The sequence below is a fragment of the Bemisia tabaci genome, chromosome 4 (assembly GCF_918797505.1).
Source record: "Bemisia tabaci chromosome 4, PGI_BMITA_v3".
In the NCBI taxonomy this organism is placed as follows: domain Eukaryota; kingdom Metazoa; phylum Arthropoda; class Insecta; order Hemiptera; family Aleyrodidae; genus Bemisia; species Bemisia tabaci.
In genome coordinates, this window is record NC_092796.1 from 1,010,809 (window position 1) to 1,032,018 (window position 21,210).

Sequence of the window (21,210 nt, forward strand, 5' to 3'; positions counted from 1 at the left end):
CTCTTCTTATTTTTTGACACGGATTGATAATGGGTGCCGAAATCAGCCGAAATGGGCAATTTGGCCGTTTTGACGTTAGAAAATTGCGTGCTTGGGTGTTGCGCACCACTCTGATCGACACGAAATTTCGACTAAATGTACTTATGTGTCTAATTTATGAGGTAGGACAAGAATATCGGATGTCCCTCTTCTTATTTTTTGACACGGAGTTATAATGGGTGCCGAAATGGGCAATTTGACCGTTTTGAGGTTAGAAAATTGCGTGCTTGGGTGTTGCGCACCACTCTGATCAACTCGAAATTTTGGCTCAAGGTACTTAAGTGGATCACTTAAGAGGTGAGACGATAAAACCGGATGTTTCTCTCTACATATTTCTCCACGCCTAGTCATCAAAGGAGGCTATGGTGGCATTTTGGCCGTTTTGAGGTTAGAAAATTGCGTTTTCAAGTATGGCGCACCACTCCAATCAACACGAAATTTTTTCTGTATCTTATTGGATGTATAACTTAAGAAAAGAGACAATTTTTGTTTGTGTCCTCGTTTCCATACGTCACCTAGCGCGAAAAAAGGGAAAAAATGATTTTTTTTCAAAATTGTACGAATTTTTTTAGAAGCTAAAATATTATCCGATGATAATGAATTTTTTCCTACAAAAACTAAGCTAGTTGATGTAGATTCTGACAAATTTTGGTTCAATTCCATCGAAAATTACGAAAGTTATAAGGAAAAGACGTTAGCATAGTCAAAAATAGCCCAAAAAGCGGTTTTTTGGGGTCTGAGGGGGGGGCGAAGGGGATTGGGGGGCTAAAATTCCCCAAAACCTAAGTTTTAGGACACCCTTGATGACTTAAAATGGTTAAAATAAAAATCCGTTCACAAGGGCATTTTGACATGCTTATCCCGGGATACCCTTACAATTTTAATTTTAAAAACTTTACCGGCCACTGAGTGTTTCTGAATACCTGCACACCAAAACAGCTCCTCGATTATTTGATTTGTTTTTTAATATACAATTTCTATTTATACCCAAAAGGCATATTTAATGCTTCGAATTTTCGTCACCAACATTACCAACTGTTTCCATGTAGGATTCCAGTTTTATCCACTTAGCCGAGAGCCGAAATAATTTACTGGTGTCGATACAGCAAACCAGATAACTTCAGTGTTGTTTCCTTGTTTCCACTGTCCCCCGTTTCACAGTGGATCGAGTCAATCAGAGAGGTCGGAAATAATTTTTAACCAAAATGCAAATTTCTATGTTTATTTCGTCACATTTTGAATTTTAAGGGTTGCTTCCAGAGGAAAATTTCATGAGAAAACCAATAGAACCATTTTTAGAGCCTCAAAATTATGTATAAACGGAGTTATAAGATTTTGAAGTTTCCAAATTTTGTCCAACTTCTTCTGTTGACTCGATTCACTATGTGTAATCTGGGAATTTTGTGGAGTGCTGGTTTTCCCAACGTGATTTCGTGGACTCACTGACTCTCGGTCGGCAAAAACTGCAATTGTAGCGATCAAATATGCGTGGAATAACGTTAGCATTCTCGAAAACCACGGCCGCTAAAATCTAGGGGTTTTTCGATCAATAGTCAATATCTTAAGTCAGCTGTATACATTTGAGCTAAAACCGATTTTGCACCAATGTTGGCCTTCAAAATGCGAGTCTAAGCCCCTGAGCACGTCGGAACGCTCCCTCGCGACCAGTTCCTCGAGGGCTTCGTTACAGATTCCGAGTGCTAGCGACACTCCTCGACGTCCCACCCCCGCTCTCCCCCGATTTAAATATAATAATTCATCCCCGACGAAGAACGTTCGATGCAGGAGTGAAGGTGTCCGGTTTCAAAAGGCAGCGGCGGCGTCTCTTGCGGCTAGGTGGGAAAAAAGTCGAATTTACCGATCGAAAGAAATGCGAGATGATATTACTGGCGAGGATCAAGGAAATCTTCAGAAATATTGGCTTTCATTCATCGAACAGGAAATTAAGAGAATCGGACAAAAATGAGCAGAATTGTTCGTGTGTCTGAAATCTTCTAGGAGGAAGTGCAAAACCGAATGTTACCTTTCCGCCAACAGCACATTAATTAAAGTTAATAACTTGGTTCAGTGTATTATATAAAATAAAAACGTCTAATAACAATTTTTGTTTCTTCAAGTAAAAAAATACTAAGCACGCTTGCGAATTCCAGATTTTAGATGGTTGTGTTAAGAAATGACATTTCAGGAAGTTTGCGTCGTAGTAACCTGGGGAAAAGATTAAAGTAGTTACTGTGTACTTTTGGTTTCTGGGCCCGATTTTAAAGATTCGAACCCTGGGTCTTGAATTTTGACCATTTAAAAAAAAATCCAACTTTCCCGCACCTTTATGATCATTATTTGTATTTGGTACTCACGCAAGGCTTCAAAGGTTGAATTTTCGTGTAATATTTTCTGAATCGTGATCCAGAAACTGACGTTTACATTATTCTGAAAAGAAAACACTCATTGTGACCAAAATCTACGACAAGTCGGAATCTTCTAACGTTTTTCTAAACTCTACACAACTAGGGGTAAGGAATAATACGGCTGGAATGAAAAGTTTGGGAGAAATGAGGTACCAACTTCGCTGAATTCTGCAATGTTAAAATGCAATCCGATGATTTTAGTTATTTCCAACACCGCGTGGATGTGCGGTAATGACGCTGTAGTGTAAAGCTAACCTTAATTTTTTTTTTTTTTTTGGGGGGGGGGGGGCAGGTTTAATGGCTTATACTTCTTCTCAGAGGTCTACAGCCAACTATAGACAGAGATTAAATGTCCTTAGAAATTAGAACGACAGGGACATCCATGCTCCGGCTTTCAAATTTTCAGGGACTAACGCCGAGTAAAATCTGTTTCTGTAGATCCACTCGTCAGTTCCGTGAGAAATTGTCGCCACCACCAGGATTCGAACCCGGGACCAACCTGAAAATTTAAAAATAGCGTCGTGTTTTCTAAAAAAAACTTCCGGCCATGTAAAATCGTGTGTATACTGATGAGCAGTATTGAGCCTTAGCCATGGATGCTGAGACATACGATTTTGAGTATTTTTTTGTGCAAACTGGAAATGATTTTGCCCCATTTGGCGACGGGAGCGCTTCAAATAACGAACTTGAAGGTCCTAAATTTGTTTTTCTTTCATCCTGAGTTGCGTCCCGTTTTCTCCGGGTTTTGCTCATTTCCGCCGCCGCTGAGTATCATCGAATGGCGCAATTTATACTCGCACAACGAATTTTGAATAATTTACCGGCGCTTCCGTCTCAATCCAGACCTCACTCCGGGCTTTATTTTAAAGTTAAAGCTCCGGTTTTTTCCTCAACTTCCCCTTCAAATCAAGTCCTTTCTTTAGCGGCTCTTGGTGTCAGCAGCAATTCCAGCGAATAGGAAAATCCGAAAAACGAGATTTTTACCGAGCTGGAAGAAATAAAGCTCGAAGCGGAAAAATTATGCTCCGTCAGATGCGGTTAAATTGATATCTTCTCGTTTCAGTCCCGATGTTCGAATTCTGTATTTTTTTCACTCACTCGCGTTTCCTGAGGGACTGAAAATTTCAAAATAAAAATTTTACGATAGACATCTGGTTTTCTCTAATTTTCTTTCAGTTTTCTTAATGCAAAAAACGAAATTTGTATTAGCGGTCTAATGAGCATATACATTTTTTTCGCAATTGCCATGCTTTGGTACTAAGTCACGGGTGATAACAACTTTAAATGTTAAAGAAGCTTCGTGGGGGAATAGACAAAAGTCAAATATGTATGCCTGCCAGCTGATGATGGGACTCTATTAGCTCCGAAACGCGTCCCCTAAAATTAATATACATCGCAAGTGAATATGCGAAATCATCATTTTACAACTTTAAATGTTCTCCCTCCTTTCCCTTTTTGATTTGCCGTATGCAGAGAAATGCTCTTACTGATGAGCCAGAACTGGTAGCTCCTAATTCCAAAATATTGTCTCTGAATTCGCATCAGACAATTCCATGTTATTCCAGGTCCTAAACACCATCATCGTATCATATTTTCAGCTGTATCCTCATATGTCTGAAACGGTGCAACATTGAAAGAGACGGATTTTGTGCGTTTTACCATCGACTGATTCGATTAAAGAGATGAGCACTCTCGAACGAGGTCAAAAGGTGACTGTCCTCAACTTTGTATCAATGGCACAGCGTTAGGTGTCATCAAGAGCAAACTGGATTCACTTTTTTTTCCTCCCGGTAGTGAGAAAGGTCAGCTCTGATTCAAGGTTACGTTTGTCCTCCGGTTATTTCAGGAGTTGAGGAATCCGGTTAAGCTCCCACGATGCGCTGCCGTATTCGATCGTTTTTTGTTCACCCGCTTTCGTCACTTCGACTCTCGTTAGTGAACTACGTAGGGAAGAGATGGATCGGCATCGAAAGACGCAAAACACGGGCATATACATTTGTAATGCTGTAGACTTCTTGCCACATTTTCCCTCTCAAACGAAAACCAGCCAACATTATACAGCACCGGATTTTTAATTACTGATTCTTCGCACAATTATTTTTTATCCATAAATCTTAAATTAAGAATAATAAAATTGTCACAGACAAATCTCGGGGTAGTTGAAAAATAATAATAATACTGCCGCGCTAACGAAGAACGCCGTACGAGCCTTCAGACGTTGCCATATTTCCTTGAATAAAGATCCTAATTACCGGAAAAGTTGTGAATATTTTTCCTTAAAATTTTCAGACAATTTGGAATCGCAAATAGTCTAAAATATCTAAAAATGTCGAGGAAAAATATATGCATGACTTTCTTGAAAAGTGCATGTTTTATTCGGGGAAATTTGGCAACTCTCGAATGTTGATACGGCGTTCTTCCTTAGCAAGGCAGAATAGAACAGTTCGTTCTGGGGAAAAATAAAGCACTGAGTCTGGACGCGGGTCTCGGCGAGCCGGAAGTTGCCGACAGAGTGTATGAGCTGCGCGGAAATGGCGGCCATGGTGAAAAATGACGGGGGCGGGGGAGGGGGGAGGGGAGAGGGGAGAGGGGTGGAAAAATGAGATATACCCAATATTGACAGAAAGGAGGCCAGCCCGACGTTGTACTTTTTTCTTGGCCACTCGACATTGCCAGGCTGAGGCTCGGAGTCGCGTAGCCACCCCCGAAACGGCGCGACTTCCGCCCCCGAGCTCGCAGCTCCGCGCGCCGTGTTTGTCCTTGCTCGATTGGCTACTTTATTGTGTTATAGATAACAACAAACACTCTAGGGGTGTCGCCTCCCCTCGTCCTCTTATCATAACCAGCTTTCCCGGCCCCGGGAAAATAACCTGTATATTTCTTCTCTGACCATTGTAGTCCGTCTTCATCTTTCGCTCGTCCACTTCGCGGGATGGGAAAACCCGCGTCGAGGCCTCCTTTGCCCTCGCTCTAATGATATTTTACAGACGGAGTTGCGACCCCTCCGCGCGGAGAAGCTAATGGAAAAGCCTTTTTTCTCCCCTTATTTTTTAATGTAATGAAGAATGGTTTTGTGCATCTTCAGATTAAGCTTCGGATTCTATGACTCATACTGTTATTCAGCTCGCTCAGATTCTGTAAAAAGGCTGCAAGAGCGAGGAAATTTAGTCGTGTGCTTTTGAAATTGTACAATTTTATATGAAATAATACTCTTGAGCTCAATTGGGCTTCATTCCGATCGAGCTTTCACTCTAATTGGCTCTAAATTTTCTCTAAATATAGTTCCGGAGAAGACTGATGATTTTAAGAAGATACGCCATATGGTCGTCTTGCGCAACATGAAATGAACGAGTCCTCTTTTAGTAGTAATAGGTATAAACGAGGAAAAAACTCTCAGAAACGTGATCCGAACTGTACGTAACAAAATGATAAAATAGTGCTGATCCCAGGCCCACACATTTTTGCGGGGGAAAATGTTTGAACTTTTTGGCCTTGTTTACGCCGCAAAATAGCGTAGCCCCATCACTATTTTACCGCACCTTCTTATAGGTATGTCACGTTCATTCCTTCCAAGAGGTTTCACAATGCTTATTAACAATTTGACGAAGAACGAAGGACTTTTTCACTGATATTTTCCACTAGGTTACAATTAAGTTCTCTCTCTTAAAACTTCATTTCTGCGGTTACTGTTCTTAGAAAATTTGGCCAAAATATGTATGTGACCAATAATATAATGAAAGTTCACACGTATCTGAAATTTACATTTTTTTAGCTTCTGTTCCAGTTGAGAATGGGCATGTAATTGGCCCGAAACGTCCTGGTTGTCTTATGTCTCCTCTAGCCTTGTATACCCATTTGTTTTTTGTATTTTTGTGTGTTTTTATTGTTGTCTGCATTCGGGCTATTGTGTCTCTCTCTCTCTCTCCCTCTCTTATATCTGAATATGGTGATGAACTTCATAAATAAATATAGCTTCCACTTGGTGCACCCGGGAATAAAGGCAGCTCTTCCTTACAATAAACATATCGCGATGAAAGTTAACCGGGTTGAATCAGTTGCCGCAAAATGAATATTTTAACCGAGAATGCATCTATGTAACGATTATTTATCTTTTTAATTTTGAAAATATTAATCTCCGATTTTCGATGCGGAGATATTAAAATTATAAAAAAATGTGGGAAACAAAAAATGTCAAGTTATAAACCAAGTAAAAATAACTTATCTAAAGCTCTAAATAAAGCGATAAAATCCCTTGCATTTCCTCTTCAGAGTTAAGCTATTGTGAAGAGTAAGGCCAAAAAACATAATTTGCAACAATGCCGTCGCTCCATTCTCTGTGGGTGCGGTGAGATTACTTTCAAACCGCCTTCTGGTTGATCAACTCTCCGACACATTTCTCAGACCTCGGTCGGGAGAGGAAAAAGCATCCAACTTTCGCGGCGCACAGCGGATCGAGTTGACGAGACAGGTCGGACATGAAATTCTGGACTAAAACTGCAAATTTGCACGTTTCATTCGTCACATTTTAAATTTCAAGGGATGCTTATTGAAGAAAATGTCACGAGGGAAACAATGAAACCACCTTCGGAGCCTCAAAGGTTTGTATCGACGGAGTTAAAAGCATTAAAAGTTTCCAAATTTTGTCCGACCTCTCCTATTGAATCGATCCACTGTGTGGCGATGGGACCGGAATCCACAAAAAAGACGAGGAAAAAGTGGAAACTAGCTCAAAGCGCAAACTTTAATCCTAGACCTCCAAGGAGGCGGAGAGGAGGGAGAGAGTGAGCTCAGGAGAATGAAACGGGAGCATAATCAAAGGAGCCGCGAAAAAAAAGGAAGAGTAACAAGTAGGGAGCCGAGCAAAATAAATAAAAATAATAAATAGACAACGAAAGGGATTTCCCAACTTTTAATTTTGATTTCCGACCGGTATGAATGCAAAAAAAAAGTTGCCGTTGCTGTTCCGCCAAGGAAACTGCTTTGAGCCGGCTTTGTCTCTGCTACGCGGTTTACACAACAGAGTAACCGCACTTCGGGACAAGCCTCGTTATCCGTACACCCTCATGTCTTTCAAAGCTCACGTGGGAGTGGGTTTACGACTTTCAGCTTTCTCGCGTGTTTTCCGCGAAGCAAGGAACAGAATTGAAATCATCGCCAATGATTTGTCACCGGGGGCGATGGGGAATTTTATCCGAGTAATTCGCCGGCGCTGGGTTGCGTGGACCGGGAAAAAATTAGCATTTCCTACTTGGTAAGTGTTTAATTTTGGGCGTGGTTCGGCAACAAGGCCCGGATGACAATGAGGTGCACGCTCGGGCCCTTGTTTCAACGAGCTGCTTTTGTTTTGCAAGACTGTTCTGCAACTGTTGTCGTTCTTTTACGCCTTTGAGCGCTCGCGTCTGTTCGCGGATGCGATGGGGAAAAGTGCACCTCTTGTTTTCGCCCGGCTTTGATGAATTCCGTTTGCATTCCTAGAATATGCTCCAACCTCTTGAGTGCGTCCGTCGAGCGAGACACCCGAGCTCGTCGTTGGCGTTTTTTATGACCTCCGTAGAATGGCCGTCTTTCCACGCTCTTCTCATATTCTTTTCATAATTATTCTCCAAGAAAAAAATGCGAGGAGAAATGAAAATTTCGGGCGACCCGGAGAGCGCCGGGCGTTTCACCTTAAAATAATTTAAAATTTTAAATACCTAATTGGATGCATTTATGCCAAAAGGAACTATGTCTCGCGCAAACCCTATGCACCTACCTAGTTCCTTTTAGCATAAATACGTCCAATTTTAATTTTAATACTTAATATTTTTAATAATTTTGATTTTAAACAAATTCTGTTGCTTACACGCAGGAACCAGCGAAATTTTTGACAAAAATTGCGCAATCATATTTTTAAGGAAAATTTAATTCTTGGAGTCGATTTTGAAACCTTAAAATGGAATTACGTTCCTTCATGTAGGAAACGATGAATTATCGATATTGAGTTTCTCCCCCAAGAGATTGACTCAAGTCGATAAGATCGGTTGATTCTGCTAGGATAGCAAAAAACGTCTTCTTTGGGTGAAATAAGAGATAAAACGAGCAGATAAACGTGGACCGCATTTAGCAGAAAGGAAACACCACGATTACAGTGTTATAAAAATGTTGCTTCTTCGTATTAATCCAAAAATCTCCCAAAAAAGCAAAAAGTTTTTGCTTCTCACCAAAAAATTTTTAATTTTAAAGAAATATAATTGTGTAAATTTTAATACTGTACTTATATTAAGTATTTTTAGAGGAAAAGGAGAAGTTGCACTATTTTTAAAACACTGTAATCGCGCTGGTTCCCTTTCGCTGAATGCGATCCACGTGAAAACTGCCGTTAATTTCGACAGTGAAATATTGTCAGAACAAAACCTGCTCTTACCTAAGGACCACTGAATACTCGATGGAAATGTTATGCACATATTCCGGGGATTTGTGATTGCAAATGCATATAAAATGAACCTACATAGTCCGAGTGACGAAAACATACAATTAGCGGAAAAAATTATTGAAACTTTGAAATTCTACGACATAATAGACGTGCATCCGAGGCATTAGCAATGGGCATACATTTAACTTCGCGCAAATCGCTAAATTGTGGTATAAATGTCTCCTCCATGAGTAAAATTAATTCAGTATAACATCATTTCGGGAAGCGTGATCAGGTGCTGGTTTGGGTGGAGGCTCTAACAAAAATACTCTTCGGGGAAAACGTTCCAAACAAATCAGCTTATTTAATAAGTTTATCCACGACATCCGAGGATACTCCTACAATGTAAAACAAGTAGAAGGTTACTAATGTCAGCACCCAATCGAGTAACAGATTTGACCACTTGGCCTGTCTTTTCTTGACCGTTTACCTGTAACTGATAGGGAAATAATGCAAGATAATACTTCCTTTTAAAGCCGCGCAAATTACATTTCCACTAAATGAAGTTAACAATATCGCTTTGTTTGGCCCCCGTGACTAACAGTATATTAACAATTTAATTGAATTTTCAGAAGCTTTAACTATACGAGGATTTTGTCGACTCCGAATCTTGTTAAACCAGGCTAGCTTCCCGTAAGAAAAAATAGACAAAAGGGTAGGCTGTGGAAGTAGTGCTTTGGAAATCATTAAATTTGACACGGAACCACTGATATATTTACAAAAAAACACATTATATTTTCCAGTAGTACATATTTCTTTTTCATCAGTTTAAAAGGGAATAATCAATGCAGAGAGTGCAAACATTTCAAAATCATGAGTTGAAAAACGCTGACTCCGCGAGTTTAAATATTAGAGCCTAACACAGAGCGGAGCGGCGTGTTAGCAGCGCAGAACGCGCACTGGCGCCTACAAACCTAACGGGATACTTCACGCATTGCGCAACGCGTGAAGTATCCCGTTAGGTTTGTAGGCGCCTATTTGCGTGTCACGCTGGTTTCCTATCGCGCCGCAACGCTTTAAGCAACTATTTCGCGTCAGAGGCGTTGCACAGGATCCTACAAGATTGAAGGCGCACGAAATAACCAGTTAAAGAGGACTTTCAATTTTGACTGCATCTGTTACTGAAAAATGTTTAATTTGGCATTGGAACGTTTCCTAGGCTCCCGCTTTGGTTTTCATCTCATCATATCCACACAGTGTACCATGAACATATGTTTTTATCTGCTCTTAAAGTCTGTTCTCTTTCATGACTTGATTCATGAATGAAATGTTTTTAAGGATGAAGTTAGTAGTAGTATGCATTTATTTTTGAGGTGGTTCCTGTCATTTAAATGAGAAGAAAAAAAATGTGGTCATAACATGTCCACAATTTGGACAATTTTGGACATATTCGTGGTTGGACATTGAATCATGTGGACTTAAAGTTTAGTGGACATTTATAGCGGTGGGAATTTATTTAATGGACGAAAGGTTGGTGGACATAAAGTCCTGGAAGCAAACGTAGAACCTTGTTTCTGATTCGCGCCTTTTGCGCCATGGTGGTAAAATGCGTCCAAGTGGTTTTTTTTTTCAAATTGAAAGTTCTCGTTAAATGAGTCTTCAATTGATTTATGGCCAGTTAATGACTAAACTTTAATAAATTAATTCATGAAGAATTCATACGTGAGGCTATGTTAGTTTGTTTTGGTTTGAACCAAGAGTTCGATATTATATCGAATGGCGTGGTCACTAAATCAGTCTATAGAAGATAACTAGGGGGCTACGCCCCCTGGCCGCTACGCGGCCCAACCCCCCGAAGGCGCTCCGCGCCATCAATGGGCCGCTTCGCGGCCCTATTTTTACCCTCCTATTAGTATTAGTTTTATTTTTCCCCTAAAAAAATTCGATATGAGGTATACTTAATAGAATGAAATAATTTTTGGTTTTGATGAATAAAGAAAAAAAAAATTTTTGAAGTCAAAAGGACGCGTTTTGGAATGACTGCTTGATGAAATATTACAGTAAAACAACGATCTGTTTAAATCGGATAATTATTAAGTATCTCTGGAGGCGGGGATCGAACCCACACCTTGATCAATGTGGACACTTCCGACGTCGTAGACGACTCGGCCACCGCTCGTCTTGAGGTAATCGGCGGAAATCTTGTGTAGATAAGTGTAGAGCTGATGCGCAGGCTACACACCTACTGCGCAACCTCCTCGACCACTGCGCATCCTCCCGCGCATAGCGGTAGCAGTCCCGGAGCACTCTGTAAATTCACTCACTTTAATAACGTGATTTTAAAAAAACCTGGGTCCTTTTTCCAAAATCTGATTAGAGCGGGCTCATCTAGAGCCTATTACCTGTCGATTTACGCAAAAATCATGGAAATCGGCCCAGTAGAATGCTCAAACGAACTATGACAAAACACATAAATTTACATTGTTTATATGGGAGAATTCGCAACTTTACCACGTAATATAAAAAAACCTGGGCCATATTTTCAAAATCTGAAAAGAGTTGGCTTATCTAGAGACAATTGCCCGTCAATAGCCGCAAAAATCATGAAAATCGGCCCGGTAGAACGCTGGAACTAAGCGTCACCAGTTTCGCAAAATTAGGAGGTCTTGGAGCTTATAGTATAGATTACGATTCTCAATAAATGATAATATGCAAGCCTAAATACTTGATGATAAGCATCCCTTGCAAGGAGATAAGAGGAATCCTCAATACACGATAAGAGGCAATGGTGAAAACATGGGCGCAGACAACCCTTGATTCAATTAAGATACCATTTCAAGAAAACATCGTTATCGAGAAGACAGTCTCGGTGTTATTTTGCCCCGGGGGCGAATTTAAAGTTTCAATTTTTATAGCTGAACTCGCACTCGGAGAGCGGGACAGCCGCCGGGGTCCCGGGCCGGGAGCCGAGGGCGACGGAGACGGCGGGGGGGGGCTCGCGAGCGGTTTTTGAAAGACAGTAAAACCAGTTTATTAAAATCGTCATCAGAGCCGCTTTATTGGGTGCGAATACCGCGACAGGCACTCGTCGAAAGTGTTATTGGGGCCCGTTATAACGGAGCAGCCGAGGGAACGCGAATTTCAAAGAAATAAAAGCCAAGCGGGCGATAACAAACACGAAAACGCGACGCGTTTGTGGAGAAAATTCTTGAAAGAAAAAGGCGAGGGGCCCGGCGGGCGCGGGGAGAGGGGAGGGGGGAGGGGGAGAAATGGCTTCGGGGAAACTGATACCGACGGTCGCCAGATTTGGAGGAAACTCCACTTTCGCGAATCCCGGGATCCGGCTGGATTCGTTTGGGAAGAACTGCGGGATGATTCTTGAAACTGGTAGACAAAGCTATAGACAAATAAGACGAAAGGGATATGGAGGGATTCTAAAGGTGGATGCGGGTGATTTCAATCGACAAAGGAAGAAGGCAATAGACTTATTAACGGTAGCCCACGAGAGAACCTGTAGTTAGTCCATCATTTTCTCCTTTTGTCTATAAGAACCACCCATTGCAACGAATCAGATCGCTCCGTATTCCCTAAGTCTTCTTTGCCCATCACCATGTGTATCACTTCCAACGATCGTTGAGAATTAAAGGTTTTTTAATAATAAACATTACATCAAAAGTTACTGTAAAAAAAAAAAAAAAAAAAAATTACAACGCCATGTTTACTAAAATTTCATTTGGGATTTTCCTGATATTTTAAAATTTCCTAATTTTTGGCGCGAATGAATTGAAAGTCATCTGGTTACAACATGTTTTTTTTTTCTCTTTTATTAAAAATTTGATCATATGTTTTACTTCCGCAGGTACTGAATTGCATGTGTGTTGCAAAAATACTTGACGCGCTTGAATTTCCTGCTCCATGACCGTCTCCCCTATTGACGTCAAATTTCCTGATATTTTCCAATTTTTCCTGGTTTTCACTGACAATACAAGGAAAACGTCGTAGATATTTGAGGACGGACGGATCTTGGTTCCGAGCAAATACGGCATCACATAAAGTAAAAATTAAGCATTCAGTGAGAGGGATATCAAAAATTCCAAACTGGCCTGAAGACCATAACCATCTTATGGCTAGATAAATTCTGGGCAGGAAAAAGCATTTGCGTAAATAATTGCGTGGAGTAAGACAAGAGAAAATGTGGTGTCTCATGAGCTATCTTACAGGTACCCTCCGAGGAGCAGGAGAGCAAGGCTAACCCTTCTATGTAAGGCGCCCAATGATTACTTTCAAAAGAGAATTCGGAGATTGAATGATTTTTAACCGTTAGTCATAACTAAATATCATCTTTGTAATCGTCGATGAGGAAAAAGACTTTTGAGCACAGTGACAAATTAGTCAAAAAATCGATTGTAGCACAGAAGTTCTAAGAATCAAAATGAGCTGAATCTGCGTTTTCCCGCTCAAAACTACGGTATTAGGACTGCGACCTTCAAACAGTCATAACTTCGGTTCAGTCTAACACTTCAGGGTTTTTTGGTTCCGAAATTATACATCCATCCAAGGAGTAGCATCAATATCTATCTTGGAGCTCTTCATTTTACACCACTTGAGTCCCTGACCCCTCAACGGTTATATTTACAAAATTTAATTTTCATATAAAAAAAGTTTAGCGTATAGGCGATTTATCCCCCTTCATCCCGGTCCTTTTAATATTCATTTTTGCTTTCTCTTGCTCTATGTAACGGGGAATTAGGCTAGCCTTCTAATGTAAAAGAGAGTTTTAGGAGGGGAACCTCACAAAAAGGCAAGAGTTTAAAAATTCCAAAACTTGTCATACTTAATCTAAAATAATAAAAGAGATTACTAGATCAAAGCTCCCATTCCATGACCGTCAAAAGTTCCGGGATTCTCTTTAGATTTTTTTTTCGGAAGTTCCGAAAAAGTTCGGGAAAATGCAAGAGATCCGGAAAATTTTGGGAATTTCAAAAGTTCCGGCAAAATTTCAGAAAAATCCCAAAAGCTCCGAAAGTTCTGGAAAATGCAAAAGAACTAGAACATTTCAAGAATTTCAAAAGTTCCGGAAAAATTCAGGAAAATCTCAAAAGTTCCGAAACTTGTTACTAGATCCGAGAAATCGGGGCACTGCAGATAAATTAGAAATATAAAATAGATGTAGATTAAAATAGATTGATAACGGTTCCGAGAGCTCTCTAGAGGACCAAGGGATTTGCCAGGCAACTTGGCGACGGAGTGGGCGCCCTTTAAATAAAGCTCTTCTCTGCCCTTCCACATGAGTGGTCCCGATTGCGATCACACACACAGGGATTTAGACGCCGTTAGGGGTGGTTGGGGATGGCGAGGGGTGGGGGTGGGGGATCGAGAGGAACCAGACGGCGTCAGACTGCTCACCTGAGCGAGACTGCGAAACTAACAGTGGATTGATTCTCTAACAATCAGGGAGTCTCCCCCACCGTAATGTATACAATATCTAACTCATATTGGGGATTAGGATTCCTCGCAAGTCGGGCAAATTCACCAAGTTGCCGAAACGCCGCTTAAATTCCCGTGATTTTGCACCCGAAGTAAATGATAATACGTAGATCGCAAGAATTTTCCTGGAATACTCTCACACTTCGAGCAAAAACAACAAGAAAAAGTGTAGAGGGCCAACGGCATAAGTTTGGGAATTTCAAGAGTTCCGGCAAAAAATCAGGGAAATTCCAAAAGTTCCGAAAGTTCTGGAAAATGCAAAAGATCTGGAACATTTCAAGAATTTCAAGGTTAATGAAATTAAACTCATCGGATTGGACTTGGTACGAAGGAGAGAACGTTTTTTTCATCATCCCATAAAACTTCGTGTAAGAAACAAACTTCGGGTCTTACTTCCGTATACTAAATTTTTTTTGCGGACTTTTTTCCGGTATAATTTTTCGTGAAAGTAAATACTTCCGGACTAAATGAGCTCAAAACTATGTTTGATTCAATTTTTTGGAGAGAGATACGACTTAATTCCCTTTTGCTAAATGCTGCTCAGTTCAGCTGCTTATGAATGAGGAATTTATTTTAAAATCCCACCACTGAAGCTAAGAGTAGCGGAACAAAAAAATTCACGGTTCAAAGTGATTATTGAGAACCTTGCATCTCGATTATTGCATTATTCTTAAATGTCAACTCCTACTTCATTTTTCTTGGAATACAAGCCGACTCAATTTTATTGCTTGCAATTTTCACGGAATAATTAATGATCAAAGTAGAGGAGACACGGATATTTGCCATAAATTGAGCTCAGTACTATCCCGATTGAGAAATAAAGTATGATGGAGAGTCTGCAATTTTCCAAACTAAAAAATATGTAACTAAATTTACCCATCGATGAGACAAATTGGATGCGAATTTCGTTTAAAGTTTTATTCAGCTTCAATTCTTTACGATTTTTAAAAAAATACTTTTAGAACAAAACAGCTGATACAGGCTCGATCACTGTCTCTCGTAATTCTAAAGCAAAACCAGGATTTTGGTGAGGCTGGTTAAACTTAACGATGCTTGTTTACTTCCAAAGTTGAAGTACCTTAATACGAATACAACAAAAGGGTTTGATAGTGTCGTCTTCCAAAAATGTGTACGAAGTTTATAAGAAGCGTATTCAGGGCGGATTAATCATGTTGTTGTTGGAAACGACTTTAAAGCCCTGAATCTTTAGTTCTACGATTTTGATGATCGTTCTACATACATGCGCACTTCAAAATATTTTTCCTACAGATATGTAAAAAAAAAAAAAAAAAAAAAAAAAAAAAAAAAAAAAAAAAACCACTCACAGCGTATATTTTAAGCATAGACTTCACTGAATGTGAAAATGCGAGATTGAACCTATTAATTTCAAAATCACGTAGCGCCAATCTCTATTTTGGTGGTGGATGGGTTGCTTTTCATTTGTTTCTCTGGTAAAATCAGTCATGTCTGATTTCAAAATAGCCTTCTGAATGGACATCCATTTTTTGTCAAAAAAGCGAATAAAACGGGGTTTCTTGTTTTTCTCGCATTCGCAATTTTGGCGCTTCCGTGATTTGAAAAATAGTCGGTGCATTTAATGCTTGAGAGTAGGGATCTTGGAGCTGACGGCATGCAATGTGTGATCGGAAAAATCGGCAACTCTTCTCAACAATTACAGTTATCTGGCTCGAGCATGCAGCAACTTAAGAATCCCTCCTCTCCTCCGCGTCATCCGAGCAACCAAGAGAGTGAAAGCACCGGGAGGGGTTCTAAATTCTCCCCGAGTCTCAGTTTCCAAACTTCTGCTGCTTTTAATCGCGGGTGAAATGATTTTCCGGCAAATAATGAGAATAATCTGAATAGTCACGCACATCACTGAACAAAATCTTGGTTGAGGAGGTATTGGAAAATTTAAAACACCCAGCCTCAAGAAAACTTATCCGGAAAGGGGCCCTCGTACTTTCGTCCACAAAAACTAAAAATTGAAACATTCATGCCACAACATTAAGTGGTGTTCTACGGATATTTGGACCGAGTCTATCAGAAAGGGACCAACCCACATTTTTAAAAAAAATTCAGTTATACATGTTTTTGACTTCCACTCGTTGTATATTTTCTCCTGCCAAAAACTGAAAGTCGAAAAACAAAAAGAGTTTGTGAAAAGAGGAGTTAAAGTTTATTTTCTACATTGAGCCTTATGCAGGAATAAAACTTCAAACTTATTTTTCTCAGTTTCAACTTAATGTGGGTTGATTCTTTTCTGATGAACTCGGTCCATTTTGGGATCGTGGTGGGGAGAGAAAAAAATAAGCCAGAGCTATGGTTGTTTTGAGTTTGCATCAAAAAAACAAATTTTCGATAGAGCCTTTCGTAGGAATCTCAAAATCTGATATTTCGAGCTGCAACTCAATAGAAATTGCGCTTCTGAAAACAGTTCCTCCTTGGGGTAAGGTAAGGATCCATGTTCCCACGAACAGGTAGTCATAAATAAAACCAAAGCAGTTTCCGATTAAAGTAAGGTTTTGCTTTGCTAACCCGCAAAAAATGAGACGCTCCATTTCTTGAAACTCGTTTTTGCACATTTGGGGCTAGAATTAGTAGAAGATGTATTATTGAATGATTGATAAAATATGAAAAAGGGATAAATGACGGAGACACGAGAGTACTCAAAACTTATTCATTAAATCGTGTCGGGATTTCAGAATCTACAGGTAAGTTTGATTCGTTGAAATATTAGGAATAAGAGAAGTTTGAAAAGTTTTGATCACACATTCAAAAGGTCGCACATGCTCTTGATATTGTATGTTGCACTTTTTTTACTCTGGTTGGTAGTTTCACTCTCTGTTAATGAACTTTCCTTTGAAATCGAATCCTTCAGAGAATTTTTCCCACTCACGAATCAAGACAGCAACTCGAGTACCCAGTGGATTGTTTTCCCGGAAAATAATAGCATAAGCAATGAGTTAGGATTTAAGGAAAAGGTTAAGCTCCCGGAAAAGAATAAATCAACCGTGAAAAATCCCGAAGTTTCCCAGAAACATTAATGATCCGGAATTTTTTTCTTTCTTTTTTTTATTTCTAGCAGAGAGCTATATACGCTTTACTGGGACGGTGAATGAAAAAGTTAGAATAAAATTGAAAGTGACAAGCTCTATGCAGGAATGAAAATCGAAAAACCAGCACTTCAAAATGAGAGAAGGGTCTTCAGGTATAAATTAACTTTGATTGAGCACAGCCAGTTAAGGAGAAGTCATACCGAATTTGAATATTGTTTCAGTTTTATAGGCTCATGATAGACTTATCGGAGAAAATTATCAGATTTTTTGATCAACGATCGCATGAAGTGTCTAAACGATATATGCGATTCTGGTTTAAAAAACCTCTTCTACTGCGGCTTTCCCGTCAGAAGTTTGCACTTCCCGAGCATTCGGTTTAAAAATCATGAAAAGTCATAAGAAAGGAGGAATAGAAAATGAGGAATTGACACGCCTGTCTTATCCTTTCCTTTTTCTGCTTACCCTTTCCTCCAGTTCTATGCTTACCCCACCCCTTAATAGAGTCCTATTAATGTTTTTTCCCCCTTTCATTAACAGTCATAAAACTGAATGATCTCTGTGCAAAGGCAGGCATATTTAGGGACTTAACTACGCCACCTCCAAGGCACAAATCACGCGTAGCTGGACCACGTTATGCAGAAAGGAACCCACACTGGTAAAAAAAACCTCTTGGAAGAGCGCAGTTTCTTGTCGCCGGATTTAAGAGTCTGGACTCTTGTTTCAATGCAAAATCCGCTTGAAACAAGAGTTCAAGACTCTTAAATCCGGCGACAAGAAACTGCACTCTTAAGTCAATGCACCGCGGCATTGGTCCAAGAGGTTTTTTTTACCAGTGCAGCCACGTTGACTATTACCTCATTTAACTGGGCAATTTGATTGTTTACAAGAAACCGGTTATGCGGATATTTTTGCAAATTTCTGTGCGTTTTCTATTTAGTGCGAAGTAAGCTCCTTAAAACTTTCAAAGGAATTTGCACAAAAGTCATCTTGTAAAAATTAAATTGTTCAATTGAATTTGGCAACAGCTGAAGTGGCTTGGTTCCTTTCTATACTAAACGCGGTCCAATTAAGCCTCTCGCGTTTGCCATGCAGACGTAAATTATTTTAATTTTCAATTTAGGTCGAATAGACCTACGAAAAATTGATAAAAAATGGTCAAAAAGGAAAATACGAGTAGAAGACAAGGAGCTTGGGATTACTGCGTAGGGCCAAAGCGAATGATGGATACCCGGTGCCGTGGAGTGGACTCGACGAGAGTCGGCTCATGAAAAGGCGCAAAAGAGTGGCGAAGAAAGAGCCACAGGTACCTAAGCGTGTGTAAAATGACTTAAGAACTTTGAGTAAACGTGGAAAAGCGGTGAGCGGGAGCGGGGCGGGAGGGGACGGGGGATCACTCGCGGAAATGTAGCGGTGCAAACTGTTGAAAGTTTAACTTTCGGGACCGCGCGGGGTTGGTTCTGGCGGGCTTCCTGGGTCATTAAGGACGTCTTCCCCCGGCGCACCCTCCGCCGTCCGCTCGTCGCGATTCCAGGGAAACTTTGACAAATATTAAAGTGTATTCTTCATTTTCTTCATTAGCAGGCGAGCAAGGTAAAAGCGGCGCTGCCAAAATGTTTCCGCGTCGTCAGGGCGTCTAGTCGATCCACGTATATTGATCGTATTCGATACATCGAACTGGTGAGATTGTATTGATATCGATTGCTTCAACATATAAACATCGCCTCGAAAGTCAAACTGACTTAACTGACTTACCTGAGTAAACTAGGGGAACGGGTTTCTTGTCATAGATTTTGGCTTCTAATGAGTATAAAACGGCAATGAAAAGTTGCATTGTTAGGAATTTTCTCATTTTCAGCTTTTCTCGCTTATATCCTAAAATTTCTGTTACAGGTTATGTTCTATTGTTTTGAACCAACGATACATCGAATCACTATCGAATACGACGTGTACGACTGACAGGGGGAGGGGGCCAACTACGATGTAGTAGCTAATGGTGAGGCTTGTGGTAAAAATGATGGTAGTCGTTAGAAAAGCCCTCTACGGACTTTACAAGTACCATGCGATGAATTATTTAGCTTCGCAGCCTGGGTCAGAAATGTTGGAGCGCCTTCAATCTTATCCGTATGCAACATGGTCGTTCATGGAGCACGAATAGTTGCATCCAGGCGGTCTGTAATTAACCAGCTCGCTGATAAAACCAAGTAAAAAAACAGGTTTCCGGAGGTAAAATACGATTTATTCTGGAATGCCACTTACTCACTGGGAATTCTGTGCGGTCGATCAAATCAAATTCCTCTTTTAGCGTTAAATGAAAATACAATAATTTTCGTTTTCATTTCAACGAATTTAAACAGTTAAAAATTGATTAAAATACATGTTACACAGGGATGGGGGAGAAAGATGCTAAAAAAACCTTTAGGGATATGATAACAGGAGGGAAGTCAAAAAATTGACTCCAGAGATCTAGCAACAGCATCGTCAACTCCCCGCCGAGGCGAAGATCTTTCGATTCGGAGGTTCCCGAACACGGTCTTGGTCAACTATTAAGGCTCCGAAAGTTTTGATGATATAGCCATTAGAAACTCCCCTCGAAGCACCAGCCCTCGCCCCCGACCGCGCCTTCGGGAGAGAATCTTAATTTATTCAGGGAAGCACGTCTTCCGAACCTTCGTCACAGCTGGCTCCAACTTTGGTCAAAGTCAAAGGTAGAAAAAGCCACGTCTTGGATTCCACGTTTCGACAATTGAAATGCGTTTTTAGGGATATCACTGGCGTGGCAAATAGTCCAATCAGTTGGAGCTCCGAAACCAGTTACCTCAGCTGCACGCTCCAAAATTTCAGCGTGTGTTTTATTTTTATGAGAGATAACAAAGCGGAATTATGACCTCAAACTGTCTCAAAATGTTAGGTCATGATAGTTAACTTCTAGACAAAAGTATGCACCGGTACTTTGAAATACTTCCCTAGATTTGGATCAGAAAATTGTATAGCTTCACAGGAAAATACATTATGAGCTAACTTCACCGTATTTTTTTAAAAAAAATTCTGACTGGAGGGCTATCCGTTATGCCTTCTGACCGTTTCACACTCCAACCCTCTACAGCGCTTCGCGCCGTATTACTTTAACGATTTTATATCATGAAGAAAAATAGAGGAAATAGTAAAAAAACCAATACCTAAATGTGAGGAAGTATACGCCCGGCTCGTCATTCCCCATTTTAAAACATGCATTTTCGTAGATTAGATCAGCTCCTTCATAATTCCCGCGATAAATTGTTCAATTTACAAAACGAGTATATGTTCTCGTGCTCAGTTCATTCATGATTTCCACTCGTATGTTAAATTAATAGAATTTTAGACACATAAACATTTTTCATTATGATACGTCCACTCAAGTTTTTCCACAATCGTTAATTTTCAAATTTTGACAAAAAGCAAAGTTCTGGATTTTTCCGTGTGCGGTGGACAATACGTGAATGGATTTAATTTCCACTAGAAAATTGTGTTTGAAACATAAAATTAGTCAAGATAGCTAGCACGCCCAGGGAGGGTATTCGAAACCACTTCCCGGCCCCCTGAAAAATCCTCTCCCTTATCTCACACTTAAAAACCTACTGAGAACCTTAAAACTCGGTATTATCCTTCCAAATCACGTCCCTTGGAGGCCGAGCCAGGGAGGGTCAAGCACCTTCAAAAAAAGGGAGCGTGTTGAGAGAAAAGGATCTCCGTGGCGGGGGGGGGGGGGGGGGCGGCGGAGATGACCGCGCAGTGATTGATCTACCGCGGATCGAGGGTTCAAGAGAGGAAAATTGAAAACAAAGCAAATGAATCG

At 40.3% G+C, this 21,210-nt stretch overlaps 1 protein-coding gene across 2 annotated transcripts in view; it reads right to left on the reverse strand.

Annotated features, from left to right (window-relative positions):
• The window catches only part of LOC109031245 (lachesin), a 559,402-nt gene that overhangs the window by 97,350 nt on the left and 440,842 nt on the right, over positions 1-21,210 (reverse strand). The gene's annotated exons all lie outside the window — the stretch shown is intronic.